Source organism: Mustela erminea, chromosome 1, assembly GCF_009829155.1.
Source record: "Mustela erminea isolate mMusErm1 chromosome 1, mMusErm1.Pri, whole genome shotgun sequence".
Lineage (NCBI taxonomy): Eukaryota > Metazoa > Chordata > Mammalia > Carnivora > Mustelidae > Mustela > Mustela erminea.
In genome coordinates, this window is record NC_045614.1 from 126,180,150 (window position 1) to 126,193,202 (window position 13,053).

The 13,053-nt window shown below is 44.0% G+C and overlaps 1 protein-coding gene across 1 annotated transcript in view; it reads left to right on the forward strand.

The window, feature by feature from the left end:
* Nucleotides 1-13,053, forward strand: part of SLC7A14 (solute carrier family 7 member 14) — a 110,576-nt gene that overhangs the window by 61,052 nt on the left and 36,471 nt on the right. The window lies entirely within an intron of this gene.

Below are 13,053 nucleotides of genomic sequence, written 5' to 3' on the forward strand. Positions count from 1 at the left end.
GTAGTTCAGCCATAGCCGCCTCTCTCCTTGGGAAAGAATCACAAAACTCATTTTTTACATAAGGCACCAGGACTTATATATTGATAATTTGTGAAAAGGCTCCTCTATTTTCCTTTTCCTCTTCCCTCCTTTTCTCTTGATCTGTGATCTACAGTATCTTCCCAGGAATAGGTCAATAGATAATAATTTGAAAAAGAAGGACAAAGAACACATCCTGCTTCTTGAGAGTTGTAAATGCAAAAGCATTTCGCTGGGGTTTTGGTGGCAGATCGTGTAGGTCAGCTCCTGTCCTGGCAGGGAACATCATGGCCTCGTCCGTTGCCTCAGCAGCAAGAAAATATATCAGGATTCTTGTATACAAAAGCACACCATCACAAGGAAAGTTCTACATGAATATTGTCTGTCTAGACTAGCCTTCATCCACAGGGGATGCATAGCCCAGGAACACACAACCAGAAAGTTTATATCATTTTAACTTAATGAGGGAAGTAATTCCAAACTGATTTTATTTATCTCTTGTCAAGGCTTACTTCCCTATTGGTTGTACAAGTATCTGTTTTCCCGAAGTCATCTCTAAGACACATGAAAAGCCTAATAATTGAGGTTCCTTCAGAACCTATGTTTCTTATAGATGAAAATAAATTATTCACATGGATGAATTCTGTGGATACTTCAAATGCTATTAACCCAATGGCAATCGTTTTCAAGCTTATTGGCAAAGAAACTATTTGGAGGAAAGTGCCAGATTCTTACTCACTATAAATTTATAGATCTAGAAGTATTAGCATATAGAACAAATTAACGATAGTAGGACAAAAACCAGACATATAACCAGGGGTCCCACCGAAGGCATAGGCCAGACAGCTGAGTCCTGGCCAGTTAATGCAGATTGCCCACTCTCCTCTAGGTCCCTTCTGTTATGACCCTATCTCCCATTACACAATGAGTCCTACAAAAAAGTCACCCACATTTTATCCTTTGTAGTGTTACATTATATTTAGAAACAAGAACAAGGCTCAGTTGCATTCTGGAAGGCTGGCCCCTGCCAAGATGCTTGTGGCACTACATAGCTCAGAATTTTCTGCTGCTCATATGGAGGACAAAAGACTGACCCAGCCAGTGCTGTGCTTGGACCAGCTTGTGCCAGCTGCCAAGAGCCATAACTGTGCACACCTCTCCCCAATTTTCCATTGTTACGCTGAAATTGACTATAGTAGGAGTATTTACACCACAAAAATTGGCAAGTGCTCCCAACAGAGTCTGGTGTGTTGCCTGGTTTCAGAGAATCCATGGTTGAGAATTTGCCAGCACACCACTGGCCCAGCTCTACTGAAGGTCTTGGAACTGCCCAGTAGCTGCTGCCTTCACCACCGCACCAGACACCAAAACAAAACCCTACCTCTTTCCAAATCAAGGACCCCCCCCCCCCAGCCGCCACCTTTCAACATGTGGCTGTATCCATACATTTCTCTACACTAACTAAGGCCAGCCAGAATTCTCCAATAGCTCCCAGGCAGAACCTGGGCCAAAATAATCTGTGACAAATTTGTGCATATTTATAACACGTGCCTCCAACCAGGCCTCTCATTCCGTAATCCCTTGTCACTAAACTGAGGGAAGTCCCCCTCTGCTATCTTCTTTCCACTCCTGTATCATCATCACTATATTTCATCTCCCCTGACCAAACTTCCCATCACTTCTCCATATCACAATATTCAAACTCCCCTCTACCTTCAGACTTTTAAATACATGCTCCTTTCTCCTTCTGGCCTTACCAAAACCTGGCCCAACCATGAGGACACCATTGAAAATACTGAGAAAGTGCACTAGAACAGTAGACATGAAGCCAAAAAGCAGGATGTTGAAACTGAGATTTCAGAAGTGGTATAGTAGTCAGCAAATTAAGCTTAGACTTGGGGGGGGGGGGCGCCTGGGTGGCTCAGTGGGTTAAAGCCTATGCCTTCCGCTCAGGTCATGATCTCAGGGTCCTGGGATCGAGCCCTGCATCAGGCTCTCTGCTCAGTGGGGAGCCTGCTTCCTCCTCTCTCTGTCTGCCTCTCTGCCTACTTGTGATCTCTGTCTGTCAAATAAATAAAATCTTTTAAAAAAAGAAAAAAAGATTATACTTGGATACGGGCTGGGCCACTGGCTGGCTGTGAGACCTTGAGCAAGTTCCATAATTTCTCTAAGCCTCAGTTTCTCCACCTTGAAAATGGTCATAATGATATCTCCTTCACAGAGTTGCTGTAAAGATTAGAGATGCCTGGGAGTGTTGTGGCAATGCCTGGCACATAGTGCTACATAAGCAGTTGTTATTATTGTGTGCCAAATCCTGTATTTGGAGCTTGTTGTACATTATCACATTTAATACTCATAACATCTCTGCACCACACCTGGGTGGTGGGTTGAGCATCAAACTCTTGATTTTGGCTCAGGTCATGATCTCAGGTTCACGGGATCAGTAAGGAGTCTGCTTGTCTTTCTCCCTCTCCCTCTGCCCCTCCCACAGGTCCGCTCTCTCTCTCTCTAAAATAAATAAATCTTTAAAATTAAAAAAATTCATAATATCTCTTCAAGGTGGGTTTTATTATCTTCAGTTTCACATATAAGAAAACTTAAATTTAAATACCAGAACCTAGATTCAAATTTGTTATACCAACAACATCTTTCGATGTTGGCTATGAATTTAAATCACTTGGGGAATTTTTTTTTTCCTAAAGAATCGTTTGAGGGAGAGAAGTCAGCTTTACTGATATAATTACATACAATAAAATGTATCCTTTTAAATATACAACTTTATGAGCTTGACCGACACAATTACATAACTGCCACCACAATCAAGATATAGACGAGTTCCATCATCCCCAAATAATTCCTTCTTGTTATCTCTTTGCAATTCTCTCTTCCACCCCCACCCCTGGCAACCACTAACCTGTTTTCTGTCCCTATACTTTTGCCTTTTCCAGAATGTTATACACATAGAATCATTCAGTATATACTCTTCTAATTTGATTTCTTTCACTTAGTATGATGCATCTAACGTTCATTCATATTGTATATATCACTGGGTCATTTCATTGTATTTTTTAGTAGGATCCCTTTGCATGGATATACTACATTACATTTATCCATTTACTAGTTGAATGTTGAACTGAGTTGGTTCCAGTCTGAGATCATTATAAATAAAACCATTACAAGTATTTATGTACAGGTTTTTATGTGAACACAAGTTGTCAGTTCTCTTGAGCAATACCTAGGAGTGGAATTATCAGATTGTGTGGTAAGTGTAGGTTTAACTTCATAATAAACTGCTAAACTCTTTTCCAAAGTGACTGTATTATTTTTCTTTCCCACCAGCTCTACCTGAGAATTCTAGTTGTTCTGCTCCTTGCTAACACTCAGAATTGTCAGGTGTTGCTTTTTCTTGCTGCTTTGTTTGTTTGCATTTTAAAAGGTGTATAATGATATTTCAATGTGGTTTTCATTTGCATTTCCCTAGTTGCTAATATTTTGAATAACTTGTTTATGTGTTTATTTGCCATCCATCTTCTTTGGTGAAGTGTTCAAATCTTTTGCCCATTCTTTAACTGGGTTCTTCATTTTCTTATTATTAACTTTTAAGATTTCCTTATATATTCTGGATACAATTCCTTTATTACATATGTGATTTTGTAAATATTTTCTCCCACTTTCTGACTAATCTTTTAGTTTTCTATTAATTCCTGTATATTTCCTTTTTAAAATGCTGATGCCCAGGCCCTACCCCAGATTCTAGGGTGAAACCCGGGGAATGGTCTCTTTTTAAGAGCCTCAGAGGATTTCAATGTGCAGCCAGGGTTAAGAACTACTCTGTCATTGGCACCAAAACTTAACTCCTGCTTCAGCTATGACCTACAAAAAGAGAAAGCATATGTTAGAATATAAATTATTTGGCTAGCAGATTCTTAAGAGATTTTCTTGGTCCTATGGCATCATCTCCTGCATCCTGCAAACTAGCTTATACCATGAAACGAATCTAAGACAGAGAGCCACTTCCTCTATAATTTGACAAGAGCCAAAGTTACAGGAACCTCCCAAGCTCCTCCTACTAATCAACAGCCCACAGCCCTATTGCAGGTGGAGGGAAACTTATCAGAGGAAGCAGCTTGTGGTGCAACATTTACCCTCGGTCCATAAGGTCTTATCTACTCTTTAATAGTTCAGCAGGTCACAACCAGACCCCATGCTCATACCAAACCTTAAAAACTCTTTGAATACACCAGATTAAATAAACGAGATAGGGAAAATTGTTTTTCTTCCTGGTTCCCACCTACAACCATATTGAGAGACCGAGGGACGAAAGCGGGATGGCTTCCAGAGGTTCTCTAATTCTGTTGACTCAGGATGAAACACAGAGCAAAGCCACCATGCCGGTGACATCTGGCCACTCAAAGCCCTACGAGCCTCCTACGACTTGAGTAAGGTTGCCTGCTTTGATTCTTTTTCCGAAGCTTATTTCCAGTTCTCTTTTAAGATTATCAAATTTGAACCTTAAATAGAATGTAGTTCTGAATGACTCCTAAGCTCATGCACATCCTACAATAACCCTTTAGTCCTGTATCTCAGATTGTTTTAGGAGGGTTTGTTTGTTTATGAAGTGACAGTGTGCTTACAGGGCATCAGTCCCCAGTCTGATCCACAAAACCAGTGAGTTTCATCATTACTCATAAGAAATAGTTGACAAAAATCTAAGACGATGTAGTTCAGTAAAACTGTATTGTGTGCCCACCACCTACCAGTTCTGAGGCAGTCCCAAAAACAAATAAGAAATCTTTTCTACTCTAAAGGACCCATTGCTTATGGATGAAGATGAACACCCAATCTGATGGGTAAGTATGACAACTGTAGTAGCATTAATAGTAATAACAACAGCAACAACTAACATTTACTGAGCACTTACTATGTACTGAGAGTCCTAAGTGTTCAACAAATTATGTTACTTAACCCTCATATCAACTCTATGTGATAAGTGGTGTCATTGTCCTCACATTACACATGAGAAAATGGAGGCTCGTAAAAAGTTTGGTAACTTGCTTAAGGCACCTGATTAAGAGGTGACAGAGCAAGGAATGGAGTGAAAGCAGACAGATTCCAGAGCCCACAAAATCACTTTGCTCATCTGCCACTGTATTAGCAGATGAGGGTCAGATCAATCACATACAACAGAAAAGCAAAAATGAGAAACAATATCACTTCTTTCCTGTGTAGAAAGAATCTGGAAGGAGGCTGCCATTGTGGCTCTGCAGTCATGGGGACTCAGACCCTTCCATCTTTGTGTTCTACCATAAAGGATGCTCGGCTTCCCTCCTTAAGGTGACTTCAAGATCCCAGAAGGCTGCTGGAACTCCAGTCAGTGTATCCGAGTTCCAGAAGAAAGGAAGGAGAACAGGTTGAGGCAGGTCTTTTCCCATATTTCTGTGTCCTTTTTAAGAAGCTTTTTCATAAGTCCTTCTCTGTAACTTACATTGGCTGAAACTGGAACACTTGGCCACAGCAGGGGAGGGTAGGAAGTGTAGTCTTCTGACTGCATATATTGTCAACTCCAGTATTAGAGGAGCTCTGCTGAGGGGAAAGAAAGGAACTGTCTGTCACTCCCACATCTAGAGTGGATGCCCAACTTTTAAGCCCTCCAGCCTGCTGAGGTCAAGTTGTCCTAAAATGTTTAAGTAGAATTGTCCCTGATTCCCTGTAATGTAGAATTGGAAAATCTAGAGTCCCCTTCAATATCTCAATAGGGAGTTGTGAAACTTACCTTTTCCTAGTTGTGCCAACTCTGAGCCTCTGCTCCCATGGAGTCTCTGTCTCTATCGCTCTACAATTTCATCCCTGCCATTCTCCACAGACTATTGTTCCCTAACTAAAATGGCCCATCAGGATCATTCATTAAACAAAGTGGGTTCTTGGAGGAGAGACTTGGGGGCCAAGCAGGAAGGCCTGCCCCTCAGGACAGACCAAGAGATCATTCTGTCAGTGGAGAAGTTCAGCGACACAGCCAGAACCATGCTGTAGTAACACAGTGGGGAGAGAGTAGAGGTGGAGACATTGGTTATGCACGTATTGTACAGAACAGGCGAGAGATTACAAGCAAGAGTGGAAGGAAGCTTAGGATGGAGAGGGTGTGGGCATGGGTGGACGAGGGAGGGTGTGGCAGAGGGATAAATGCTCTCTCTAGCTGAGAAGACAGAACCAATGAAAGTATTTTTGAAATAATGTCATTAGAATAACAGACTTACAACACAGCTCTGGTGACAGAAAGTGAAAGTAGAAGCAGGAAAGAGGACACCACAGAACGCCACAATAAACGAATCTACGTGTCCAAAACACCACAGGGGAGCTCCCACATAACAGCTCCTTCCCATCCTCACCAACACAGTGGAGGGAAGAGTGATTTTATTTCTTTCCTCAACTGAGGAGGCAGACAGTCAGCGGTTAAAGTAACTTCCTGAGGGGCAGGCTGATAGTGGCAGGGTGAAGAACTCTCACCTCAGAATGCAGGATTCCAAAACTCATGCTCTTCCGTTTCAGCAAACTGCCTCTGGGATCCTTGAACCCAAGCATTTAAAAGGCAATTCAGGCCATCAGGCTGAGTAGCATTTTTCTTGGCATTCTTAGTTTATGGTTTGGCACTAGAATTTCTAATATGTGCTTCCTGCCTTCTTCATTTGCTATTTGGCATCTTGTAATCCATCACCAGGTGAGACCATGGGAACCGAATCTCTGGAGAGGTGGTGAGGGCAGCAGTGCTCCATCAGGCAGATGCCTTTCCCACAGGCAGAGCTCCCCAGCTTCCTCCCTGGCTGGGTCTTCACAAAGCCTAAGCAGAATCTGCCCATTGCAGTATTCATCTCACATTGGATTCTCATGACCAAAGAAGATTTCTAAAGATTCTAAGTCTATTTAGATAATCTGCTAAGTTCCCTTGTTTTGTTTTTTGCAGAACAGACCATTCTCCCCTCCTCAAATTGACTAGAGAGATGAACACAGGACAGTTGGCCCTTTTGCATGGCTTTAGATAATCTGCTAAGTTCCCTTGTTTTGTTTTTTGCAGAACAGACCATTCTCCCCTCCTCAAATTGACTAGAGAGATGAACACAAGACAGTTGGCCCTTTGCATGGCTAGTCATTCTCAGGGATCAAGGATCACACATTCATTCCACAAGCTTGCGTCTCATTGTTCACCCAAACATATCTGAGCACTGCTCTGAGCCACACTGGCTGTGGGAGAGGCAGGAACACTGAAAGGGTAGAGAGGAAGTGCAAAGACAAACAGATGTGTGCCAGTGTTCAAGCCTCTAGAAAAATAGCTCTCCAAAATACTGTCCAAACTCATAGCTCTATGTCGTAATATTGATAATGATAGCAACTACCCTCGACATTTATAAAGTCTCTAAGGTATAATTTAATAAGCACTTGGTAAATGTAAGTCATTATTACTGGTATTTTTATTATTATTATTAATCCAATACTGTGCTCCAGGCACTGTGCACTTAATGCTTTCAGTCTCCCTACTGGGTGACTATTAGTGTCCACATTTTATTAATCATAACAGCTAAACCCCTGGGGACTTCTGACATGTCTGGCACTAGCTGCACACAGCGGTGTAACCCTTCCACCAAATCCTGAAAACTGACATTGTATATTTATTTTGCAGATGACAAAACTGAGGGTTAGAGAGGTAAGGTGACTTGCCCAGTTCCTTAAGGTAGTCAGTGGCCAAGGTTGAATCTAACTTTGATTCTGCTGGCTCCAGAGGCTGTAACCCCCAAGCTGCCTCGTGCAGACCTGTGCCCCCAAATTTAAGAGCTCACCAAAGGGAATCAGGCATATCAAGAAACCCTTCCCTCTCACTGGGGTTTCAAAAGATCTTGTAGCCCACCTTATTCTATTGATGAGTTGAGCGGTTTTCTAGATCATAACTTTTATAACCCAGGTCATGAAAGTGCATTCTAAGCTCAGTGTTTTCCTGCCACCTGTCAGCAGTGAGAAGGGTGTTGTTAAGTTCCTGTAAGCCTTCTACACAGAGCTGGATTGACAGCCCTGTAGGAAGGATGTCAATTACCAGTCCAGAGAAGGTGAGCTCACTTTAATGAAACTTAACAAGTCTCTTAAATTGATGATTCTGAAATGAGCTTTCCTCCAACAAACCAAGGGGAACCTGGGCTCCTTTCACATCTTCTACGGCACCTGGGACAGTGGACAGCGCATGTCAAGAGCAGCTAGTGTGTTGTGGGAGAGACTGGCCCCCTGCTTAGGGCTCAGCATCAGGGCGGATGTGCTGCAGAACGCAGGAAAGAACCCTGCGACATCCGTACAAAGAAACCATACAGGCACACGTGAAATCATCTTGAGCACTAATGGGGACCACAGGGCCTGAGACAGAAGTCAGGACACCCGAGCCCCCATTCCAGCTCTGTTCTTTGGCAGCTCAGGACATTTAGGCAAGTCCCTCACCTCTTGAATTCACTTTCCTTCTCCACAAAATGAACAGTTCAGATTCAATTGCCTATAGGAGGGTAAAAAAAGAACCCAGGGAAGAGAAAGATTTGTATAGATACATCCAGTGTCTCAACAAACAAACACACACACACACACACACACACACACACACACACACACACACGCACTTTCCAATCCCAGGTAGCACCAAGGTGCCAGTTGGGGGTCAGCCTCCAGAATGGATCCAGCGCACTTCAAGCCTTGCTCTGCCATTTACTACTTGTGTGACTTGGGAAATGTACTTAACCTAGACCCTCCCAAACGAGTTTGCCAAAAGTTACAGCTGTGCCGCGGTACTGATCCCTCACTCGGCCCTCGGCACAGCTGGAAGGTGGCAGAGGCCCCAGGCTATCACTGCTGCCCGTGACTGGCCTCATCCCTGTGCATACTGACCTCTTCATCAGAGCCATCCAAAGGTGACCATTCTCTGGGTGTGTGCTGTGAGGTGGGAAAGATCAGGAAGTCCCAATAGCCTGTCTAGATCTTGGATTTGTCAACTGTAACTGGAAATAATAACAGCTTTGCATCAGAAGCATCTCGTGAAGAGTGCATATGAAATGTGCTTAGGATAGCCAGTGTGCGTGACAAATGCTCAGTACCTTTTGCTCATGTTCTTATCACCACTCCCACACTATTTGCCGGCTCTCCAACCTAACAAGGCTCCATGTGTTCTTAATGCAAATGAGCATCCGTGTTTCAGATTCTGACGCCCCTCGGTGCATGCCTAGCAAAAGACCCAGCAGGCCTGCCTCCTATCCACACTTTTGCCAGATGAACTTTGTACAAAGAGCATTTTTTGGATCCTAAGGTATTTTCCCAAGAGGAATTCTCATCTCTACCAGGACAGCGCCATTCAAGACGATTGTGCTTCAAAACATGCAAGGAGGCTATGCCTCAGAAAACAAGTAAATGAATACATATAGCTACAAATTGTGGTTAAGGGCTGTAAGGAAGTTAAACAGGCCCCCACGACAAAGTACACCTTCTGAGGAAGAGATATTTAAGCAACCTCAACTCTGTGCACTGAAAAAGGTGCTTGAAATGAGTGAGGCATGACCACCACGAGATAAAAGAGGAGTGACACCAGGCATCGGCCCTCGCCCTAGAGGGGTCTGGTACGAAGCCGACTCAGTGCGCGTCGGCTCAGGAGATTTGCACATGCCCAGCATCCGCTCTGAACACCAGTGCCCATCTTCACATTGCCCTCCCTGCATATTAGCCCTGTCTGGGAAGAAGCTGAGATGGCACCCCTCTTTTATGGGGGGTGGCTCATATCTCTAGGAATGTCCTTCACAGGGAACATATCCAGGCCCATGAGAGATCCACTGTGTCTCACACTCCCAGGCATCTGCAGGGAAGGCAGCCCATCCCAGGGGAACCCGGACCCCCCTGCTCATCAGATGGGTTGAGGAGTCACACGAGGGCTGGGGCATGCTGTCTTGGCACTCTGCTTTAACCCCAACCACAAAATCCTCAGGGCAGGAAGGAATGGCTTTGTCCCTTCACAGAAAATTCTTACGTCTGTCCTTGCTGACAGCCTTTTCATCAGCTTCAGAAATGGGGGTACTGCCTACTCCTGGAGTGTGGTGAGCTGAAAAATATCTGGGTGCTTGAGAATCGCCAGCTGGCACTTTAGTGCTGTTCTGTCCTCTCTGCACAAAGCCTTTCTAGCCCAGTTGTCAGAATCCTCGAACAAGGGGCTGGAGGCCTCCTGCAGAAAGGTTGAGCAAGTCAATGGGAAATTTCTCTCCACCCTCACAGTCTCTAACTGGACCTGGAAAAGAGAACATATGCTTCCAGATTAAATATTTAGAACCTAAGAAGGAACTTTCCCAGGTTCTGATTTAGAAGTGAATTGGGCACACAGAGGGCTTGGTCTAGACTTCAGATGATTTCTGATATCCCTGCCAAGGTTGAGCCTCTAAAACCGTCTGCCAACAATCCTCGCTTCAACCCCTTTGATCCCACCCACAAGGCAGAGGGTTCTGCATGAACAGTCAGGAGGCTACTGCTAAGAAAGTCTGTGTGGTTCCCTTTCCTCCTCTGTAATGATCGCCACGGCTCCCACTGGAGGAGGGTCCACTGCATGAGAGAACTGTGCATGTGTTCCTTTACAGACCGTAACAAAGCCCTAGCAGGGATCACCGTTGCCGCTTTCCAGATGGGGAAAATAACACTCAGTGAATTGGATGCCTTACTCAAGGCCACAGTTAGTACTAATTATAGTTGTCATTTAGTAAACACTTGCTCTGTGCCAAGCACCGGGCAAAGGGATCTGCATGCAGTATCTCATTTAGTTGTCACAAGCACTCTCCAGACCTCTCTTCAGAGACTGGGCGGTTTCTATGACACTCACTGCTTCTCCTAAAGCAGAGATGGGCTGCTGATGGTAGCCTCAGCATTTGCAAACAGCTGACCAGAGCATGAGATGAGAAACCATGTACAATGGGCCTAGCACAGGTAGATGCAAAAAAAAAAAAAAAAAAAAAAGGTGCTTTTCTCTTTTGTAACATCTTTTTCCCTCCAAGACTGCCTCTGACGTTGACCTAAGGTCACCTACATAAAAATGTTAGGAGCAGAGAAAAGGGCAACCCCAGCCCACCTGCCGCCACAGCAATGAAGAGGGACCAATCCAGGTCAAATGGGTTCCAGGAACAGCTAACCCTGTGGGTCATTTAGTTGAAAGCAACAGCATGAGCATTATTTTCATCATCATTTGATAAAGCAACAAAATAAACTAGTGTACACTAATGATATTAAAGATAGCATGACCAAATGATACAATATTCTAATTCATCATGCTGTAGAAACTGTACCTCCAATGAGCTCTAAAATATTTTCACGGAAGGAGATCTAGAGAAGAAAATCAACAGATAGTCTGGTCACATTTAATCAGTAAATTACTAAACTTCCTTGACCTGCCTCAGGGGTCACTTCTCTGACTATGAGAACAGCCTCCTTCCTTCCCACGTACGTGTTGATACATCAGTGCTCTGGTTTGGGGCCCCTGCAAACCCTCTGTTCCCTACCCAACTTAATTGAAGCCCTGTCAGGTTCTGTAAAGAACAGTGTCACACACACACCATGATTGTTGATGCTGCCCTTCCCCTAAATACAGGCTCTTCCTGTCCACCTAGGGCCTGCTTTGACAGAAAAATTACAAGTGTCTTCTTAGACGCAAAGAAAGAGGCGTTGCCAGACAAATTGCTTTTCTTCCAGACACATTTGTTAAAATTGCCTGGGCTTCCCTGGCAGGTGACAGAGTGAGTAAGATTAGTAAAGTAAGGTAGATGAGACAGAAGCAGAGAAGGGAGAGGGAGAGAGAGCCTGATGGATTCCTCCCGGGGAAAGAAATAGACAATTTTCTCCGCTAATCAAGAGTGTTGGGAAGAGGAACTGGGTGCAAGATGGCAAGCTCCCACATGCCAGGGGGCTGAAGAGAGGTTTCTGAGAACCTCTCTTTAGAAGCAACCTGCTTCTAAAGGGGAACAGCAGTGACGGGGGATACTTCACTGCTTACCATCTGGAATTCGGTGTCACAAACAAAACAAATGTTTCCAAGAGAATTCACACTCTATTTCTCTCTGAGGTCCTGTGATTTCTCCTTACAGCCCACTCCCAATCCGCATTTAAGCAGTGCTACCAACCACCGCAGTATAGAAAACGTGTCTTAGCCCTGCTGTGAATTTATAAACAGAACAAAGATGTTTTAAGAAAACTAACAAAATGAGAAGGAAATGAGTAACAACCATCATGTTAAATGCTGTTTGGTGAAGACAGGTTTGAGCCTAATTGGTGGGGTGCACTGGTTCAGTCCAACGGCTGATTCCATCCTGTGTCTGGGAGATGGCAGCTAACTGGTATTCAGAAGTAACTGACTTCATGACTGAGAACACTGATAGATAATGTGTTCAAAGTAACTGCTCAGGCCTGCTATCTGTGACCTTTGGCCAGTCACCCAAGACAGTCCGATTGACCCTCTGAGCAACACTACCAATGTTACAGATCCCAGACGTCTAAATAAAGATGCAGTGTTGGCAAATTGTCTTCTTGGAGACCCCTCTCCACCCCTTTACTCATCTCCAGATACCCTCTTTCCCAAGGGAAAGTCCTTCTGGCTATCCCAAGACCTTACTTCAGAACTCAACTTTGCAGCTCTTTAAAGCAACGCCTGCATTTTCCCCCAACCCCTGCAGTGAATATCTCCTCTGTTATTTTATTATAATTGTTGGTTTTCTTGTCTGTCTTGTCCACTAGAGCGTAAGGCCCACAACAAAGGAACTGTGTTCTTCCTCCTCACCTCTAAATGTCGGAAAGCTAACATGGATGCGTAGAGATCGAACCTTATAAGTGTTCTGACTGGATGAATGAGTTGGAAAGTCCTAGGACTGCGTATCAGTAGGCTTTGATTCTAGCCATTAATCTCTGTCATTATTCAAAGGGACAGCTTCAGGTCTGGGGCTCAGGCACATCAACCATCAAGAGAACAACCCCAATAAACAGTTGACACCCATCCCC